Genomic DNA, 7814 nt, shown 5'->3' with positions numbered 1-7814 from the left:
GTGACAAGTTGTTTTGTTCTAGCCCAGGACAAGTACTCTGATGGCGCAATAGCTTATTACGATCCATCTGATCACTTCCAAAAAGCTCAAACAAAGGTGTTGATGCAGAATACAGAATCACACAGAGGCCACAGAAAAGGCTTGAGGGTGCTAATTTGAATTGAATCAAGAATCAGTTACTGAAAAAAAATCTATTCGAAATAACTTATAGCAAGTGAAACAGAACATGTTACTTTGAGAAATTAAAGTAGCAAAAACTGAGTGGGAGGAAAGGAATGTTGGTTTAATGGTTCCACTATGGGAGAGGCTATGTAACTAAGATGATGTAGTAAGGGAATGGCTATGCAAATAATGTTTCATTTTACAGGAAGAATAAAGTAGAAGTTGGTCCCTACCCATCTGTATTCCACAGAGTGCACCACTACACAGTACAACCCCTACATTTGGTTATAATGTAGGAAGCAAATATTCTCTGACCTGAAGGTCAAAGGAACTTGCATATTCAGAGCTACTGTTCCTCTCTTCAAAGTACCCACAATGTATGTATTTCAGTCCTCCTTCTAGGTTACCAGGATAAGAACAGAACAGACTTGTAATGGTCCCATCTGGAAGATCTTAGCTTAAGGAATGTATATTATGTATATTCTCCTCCCATCTTTGCAGTAGCTGCAATTGGTGGTTGGGAGGAACAGCTTTCTGTGTAACTCACTATAACAAACTGATACGCACGTGTTTTGATAGGCGGTAGCCTAATCCTCTTCTTGCTTGAGTGGTTTCTCCAATTTCTGCTGTCTAACTGACATCCCTTTGGTTTAATGGAGATTTTTTTGCTTTACTGATTTTCCCTCAAGGGAAATCTCCAAGATCGGCCTTTGCCATAAGAAATAACTTCTCTTTTATTTATTTAGATAAGCTATACAATTCCATTAAATGTTGCTATTGTTAGGATATTTCTAAAGATTGCTTCTTCTGCTCTTGATTTCAGAGATCTCATAGCATCGTTGTAGCACTACTTGGCAAGGTCAGCTTGAGTTGGATTATGTTTTATCTAAAACAGAAAAAGATAGCTTAAACTGCTTTTACATGGGCACTTAAAGAGCATATATTCTAGCCTACATTCTCAGCTGCAGCCAATAGACACCGGCTGTACCCACAGAAGGCATATAATGCGGCACGCTAATCCTGGGGTTTGTTCTACATTGGCGCGGTCCCTAGAGTTTTTTAGATTAGCCTTAAGGTTACTTCAGAATATGTTGTTGACCAGTGTCAAGAGGCCTCCGACTACTGGAACATAGTCAAGTTCTGGCCACGCCTCCTTTCTTCCAGTCACACTCTCACCTCTCGGGGAAGGGGGAGAATTGCTATGCTGACCAGGGACTTCGGTAACACTAGGAGAATTCCCATCTGGTTGGATCTGTTGGCTTTACAATCCCTTTCTGCCACCATATCATAGGAAAGACCCTGACCCAATGTATTCAGCATGTACAGATATGTTTGGGCTTCTGTTGACTAAATGAAAGATCTAGTAGAGAGAACCCACGAAAGACAAACTATACTAGTGGGCAGAAGGAATCGTTTCACAGAACTTTCCTTTTCTTTAACATCCTCTACATTGAGGGCATCTGTACTCATTTGTTAAGACCTTCAGCTCCATTTGGATTTCCCTGTGCTACTGGATGTTCAAATATATACATTAAAAAGGGCAAAAAAGTCTACTCCCCACATCTTGCCCTGTGATTGGGCAGAAAACTGAGCACCATCCCTTAAGACAAAGCTGGCTATGGTTATCCACACACATGACCTCCACATTGGATTATTGGAACATCGATCTAGGAACAAAGCTATGCAACCTAAAAAAACTCCAGCTAGAAGCTATTCTAGCTAGCATGGGACGTTTAGGACCTTGAGCTCTCACGATAGCAATGTCAGACTGAAACCATGAAATTGTTAACTAGTAGTAGCAGTTTTGAGAATGAAGAGATGCAACTTTCGTAGGAGCTGGATTTTACCATCACAATGCATGTGGTGGATTCTCCATCACTTGAAGTCTTTAACTCAAGAGTTGATGTCTGTCTAAACGATCTGCTCTAACTCAACCAGAAGTTATGGACCTGAGGCAGAAGTCACTTGGTGAAATTTTATGTCCTGTATTATGCAGTAGACCTGACAAGATAATCATAATGGTCCCTTTTGGCCTTAAAATTTATTAATCTCTTCTACACAGTTTTCCCTCAATGTCTCCTTCATATATACATACTTGCTATAAATTAATCAAACTCCTTGCTGACAGGCCTGGATGGGAGAAAAAACAGTTTATTATTTGAGGAGATCCTCAGATTCTACAGTGATTGATATAACAAGTACCTTGCTAGATAGAAAGGATTAGAAGATATGCATTACCAGGATGCACTAGATCACAAACAGACATCTCCCATAAAAACTTTGTTTTTCTGATGCTTAGAACATCTGCTTCATCCTTATTGCTACGAGTGGGAAGCACCTTACATAGCTTTCCTAAGTCATATGATTTACTCACTCATATCTCCATGTGATGGAGTAAGTTCATGTCACATTATTTTACTATGTGCTTGTCCTACATACTAATGAAACAGACCCTGCCCCAAAGAGCTTACAATCTAAATAGCTGATGGCTCAAGAGTGAGAGAAAGGAAGCAATGTTATCCTCATTTTAAAGATAGGAAACAGAAGCAAAGAAAGGTTAGGTGACCTACCCAAGGTTCACACAAGGTCTGGGGCAGAGTCAAGAATTGAACTCAGATCTAAGTCCAAGCCCAGACTCAACCCCAAGACCATCCAAATTGTGGAGCTGTTCAAACATGCACGGCACAATGTGGCCTTATATCAAACCACTTGTTGACTCCATGTTACCTCAACTTCAATGAATTTCTCACTTTTAACTTCAGATCTCTGAAGGTCTGATTCCTCTAGAACTCCAGGCTGATAAATTTCACAGCACTGAACCCTTAGAAACTGCAAAAGACGGAGAAGTTGTGTGTGTGTGTGTGTGTGGGGGGGGGAATGACAATATTTCATGCCAACAGATCTGGTTGTAGACTTGATGTCTGAAGTACTGTTGTGTAGCTATATCAAAATAAGAGGCAGGTATCGCAGAATGTGAAAGGTTCTTGCTGGATGCCAAGAAGAGATTTTTAGCATCCATTCCAGTTTAATCTGGAGTCTCAGGAACATGATGCCATGGTTACTGAAGGTAAAGCAAAACACTGCTTTATTTATGAGCTCAAAAAATTGAACAGAGTACATTAAACTCAGTGGAGCAAACCAGCTCTTTCTAGGCTCATAAATGATAACAGGGCTTAGTTTTTACTAAGTCAGTGTTTAAGTTAACTAATCCCAGTAATAAATTCCACATTCTGAGGCGATCCAAATTGGTTTGAGAAGGTTGGTTTATGTTAGTGTGTTGACAGGATTTCTTAACTATTGCACTTGGAAGGAAGCTCATGATTTAAGTCACTGAATACTTATCTATATTAACAGAAATAGCACAGCAACTGACAGATCGGAAGAGAGGTTTGTCTAGTTTTGTTGCAGAAAAGTATTGTACAGAATGCAGTGCATAATTTAAACTGGAAGAACGTAGAATCTTTCATACAGTATGTTCAGTGGCATCTAGAGTTCTTCATCAGACATTGTGTATTATTTGTTACCTAACGTAATAGTCCTGTTTGTCTGTCAAAATAAAATCACACCTTCAGGAGTGAGATTTAGCTTGATGGCCTGTTTAACATTAGTCTATGTAACACGTGTGAGGCCTTGTCTATGTATAAAAATTGTACCATTAACTCTACCATTATAGTTAAAGCAATATAACCCAAGTGTGGATGTAGTTATACTGGTATAAAAATGCTGATACCACTATAGAATATTCCTATAAATTTAGTAACAAAACACCTTTATATTGATATAACTGCTCATATGAGGGGATGTGCTGGTTTAATTGTTGGTAAATTGAATAAATAAAAAAATCTAGTTCTGTCCCTGAAATAGTTAAATTGATTCAAACATTGTATCAATCAAACCCTAGACTTCTCCACCTGCTTTCCTGTTTCTGAACTTCCTGCTGTAAAGAATGGCAGAGACTATACAACCTAGACAGATAGGCAGGGAGCATCTTATTTTTTGGATTGAGAGAGGTTGGGGCATGTTCTGTAAGACAATGATTATGAAGAAATAATTACTTAAATCGACTATACGTCATCCTAAGAAGAGATGCTCTAGCTGAAGCATAAGCTACTGGGCTAGATGTGGGAATTAGTAGGTGAAATTCTATGGCCAGGGTTGTGTTCTGGAGGTCAAATGGGACCATAGTGTTCCTTTTCTGGCATCTATTAAATTATTTATAAATCAGGATTGGAGCCTCATTGTACTTGTACAAACACAACGGCTTACATTCTAAAGACCCTGATCTGAAGCCCACAGAGAAAACCCCTCTGGACTTCAGTGGGCTTTGAGCAGGCCCTTAGGGGTATCTCTACACAGCTGTGGCAGCAAGCCTCCCAGCCTGTGTTGATAGACTCTGGTGCTTGCAGCTCAGCCTAGTGTTCTGAAAGTAGCTGTATAGGCAGTGCTTTGAAGTTGCAGCTTGGGCTGGAGCTCAGGGTCTGAAGCTCACCTCCCTCCCTCGGCTTCAGAGCCTGAGCCCACTTCCAAATGCTGTCTACACAGCTATTTCTAGAGTGCTAGCATGAACCCACATCTGTTGACCCAGGCTGTGAGGCTCGCTTCTGTGGGCTATGTTGACGCACCTGAAGTGCCAAAGTTCAGTTCATTTGATTAACATCCCCTCGATTCATGCAATCACCATCAAGCATGGCATGGCATGGCATGGCACGGCACGACAGAGCATGGCACAAGAGGAAGGGAAGATATTTCATGTATTTATATTCACCTCCATAGGTGGCTCCAGATGCTTTACAAATGTTTAAAAAAAATTCAGTTTTATAGATGAACAATCTCAAATTTACATTTGAAAGAAAATGTAAATAAATATTACCCACACAACAGCATTTGATATTAAAACTCAAATTTGCATGGGAAAATTTTGTATCAGTTCTAAAGGAGAGCAGAATTTAGCCCGTAAATGGATCACTGAGTCCTTGCGCAAAAATAGCAGCATGAAGAAACCACATGGGTATGGTGAGATCCAAATATTCACATTTACTAAATATATACAACATGCAAGGTCAAGATACAGCCGCTCTGGCTGGCTTCTAAAGAACAGAACACGTGGTGAACAATACCCTGAACTTGCAAGGAGCCCACTCAACTCAGTGGGGGTTGATCGGCATTGAGCTCACTGTAGGATTGAGGCCTAACTCAGAAACATGTGCTGCATGCACCACAACGCTGTCAGCCCCACACATTCAAAAATCATTATCCAGGGCTCTACATTTTAGCATTTTATTTGCTTTCTGTTTTTGAGCCTGTAGGGTTCATGTTTCCAAGCTTTTCTCCATAACTATGAGGGTTAGAAACTCACTTTTAAAAAAAATTAAAGCTGAGAATTCTCAAGTAAACACTTGACTCCAGAACCTGGGTGTCTAAGATAAAGAGAGAGAGAGCGCAACACATCACTGTTATGAAAATTCAGTCTGGCCTTTGACTAACTTGCTCTTTCACCAATGATTTTAAAAGACTGCACAGCTCCTCAGATGTCATGAACGAACATTGCTCTACTGACTAGCTGCTCCTGATTGTATAAGCTCTGGAGAAGCTGGCTGTGCAGTAGGTCCTATGGTGGGACAGGTTCTTTAGAGGATCTTCCCTGGGACCATTCCCACTGCTGCGTGAATCTCTTTTGCCATTGGATTGGCATCACATTCTCAAAAAGCTCATGGGGCTCATGGTCAGACAGCTGTCAGATGACTGTCATCTCTCTGCAAAGCCATCATTCCTCAGAGAAGACAGTTACCTTTTTCCGTAACTGGTGTTTGAGATATGTTGCTCATGTCCATTCAACTTAGGTGTGTGCACTCGCCACATGCACTGGTACCGGAAGTTTCTTCCCCTCCGCAGTATCCATAGGGGACTGGCTTCGGTGCTCCTTGGAGTGGCGCCCATATGCCAAGGTGTATAAGGAGCCACGGCTCCCCCCACTCAGTTCCTTCTTGCTGTAAAACTCCGACAGTGGGGAAGGAGGGCGGGTTGTGGAATGGACATGAGCAACACATCTCGGAGAGCACAAGTTACAGAAAAAGGCAACTGTCTTTTCTTCAAGTGCTTGCTCATGTTCATTCAACTTAGGTGACTCCCAAGCAGTACCCCTTGAAGGCGGGTAGGAGTTCACAGATGTATAGATTACAATATAGCTCTGCTGAACCCAGCATCGTCTCTGGCTTGCTGAGTGACAGCGTAGTGGTCTGTGAACAAGTGCACCAAGGACCACGTCATGGCTCAACAAATGTCCTGGATCAAAAAGTGTGCCAGAAAGGCTGCCCGAAGATGCCTGTGCTCTAGTCAAGTGGGCTCTGATGATCGGCGGCCAAGGGTTTCCTGCCAACTCGTAGCAGGTCCGAATGTAATATGTGATCCAGTTAGAAATCCTCGCCATGGACACCAGGAGGCCCTTCATCTTATCAGCTGTAAAGATGAAGAGCTAAGTTGACTTACAGAAAGGCTTTGTCTGATCTAAGTAGAAAGCCAGGGACCTTTTTACGTCCAAAGCGTGAAGGTGCCTCTCTTCACTAGTCTCACGGGGCTTGGAACAGAAAACTGGAAGGAAGATGTCCTAGTATCTACTTTCCATGTGAGCCACCTTAGGAAAGAAGGCTGAGTGGGTTCAGAACTGGACCTTGTCCTTATAGAAGGCCATGTACGGGGGTTTTGAGGTCAGGGCTCACTCGGAGACTTTCCCTGCTGACATCACCGCCACCAGGAAAGCTTCCTTCCACAATAAGTGAGACAGGGAGCATGAGGCCAAAGGCTCAAAGGGTGGGCCTGTGATTCTGGACAAAACCAAGTTTAGATCCCCAGAGGGACTGGGGACTGAACTTGTGGATAAAGTCTCTTAAGACCTCTGAGGAACACAACCATCCTGTCATGAGAGAACACCATCTGCCCCTGGATGGGTGGATGAAAGGCAGAAATGGCCGGCAGATGCACCCTGATAGAGGAGTGTGCCTGGCCCTAGTTCCTCAAAGAAGCAGTTAGTCTAAGATCAGCTGCACCAAAGAATGTGAAGGGGAGATGCCCTGTTCAGTCGCCCAGTGGGAGAACCTCATCCACTTTGCCAGGTAAGTCTGTCTAGTCAAGGGCTTTCTACTCTCAAGGACCTTCTGGACCCCTACTGAACAGGTGCATTCCTCAAGGTTTAGCCACGCAACATCCACGCTGTGAGGTGGAGGGACATGAAGTTGGGGGGCCAAGAGTCGACACTGATCCTGTGACAGTGGGTCTGGTCGGTTCAGAAGGGGTCGCTGAGGGATCGCTGCCAGGCTCGACAGCTTCCCAAACCCCTGCTGGTGAAGCAATGCTGGGGCGATCATGATAACCCGAGGCTTGTCTCAATTTTCACTAGGACCTTGCTAATGAGCAGAACTGGGGGAAACGTGTCCGTCAGGCTTCCTGCCCACCACAGGAGGAAGACATTGGAGAGGGAGCCCTTTCCCAGACCCTGTCTGGATAAAAACCTGTGGCATCTCCTGTTCTTTCACATAGTGAAGAAATCCATTTGGGGACTTCCTCACCTTTGGAAGATAGTACCTAGAGCACCCACTCAGGTGAAAGGAGAAGTCCCTGTTTAGGTGATTTGCTAGTGTTCCTGGCACCTGGAAAGT

Source organism: Gopherus flavomarginatus, chromosome 2, assembly GCF_025201925.1.
Source record: "Gopherus flavomarginatus isolate rGopFla2 chromosome 2, rGopFla2.mat.asm, whole genome shotgun sequence".
Taxonomy (NCBI): Eukaryota; Metazoa; Chordata; order Testudines; family Testudinidae; genus Gopherus; species Gopherus flavomarginatus.
The sequence above is the reverse complement of the archived record's forward strand: the minus strand, read 5'-3'. Positions refer to the sequence as shown.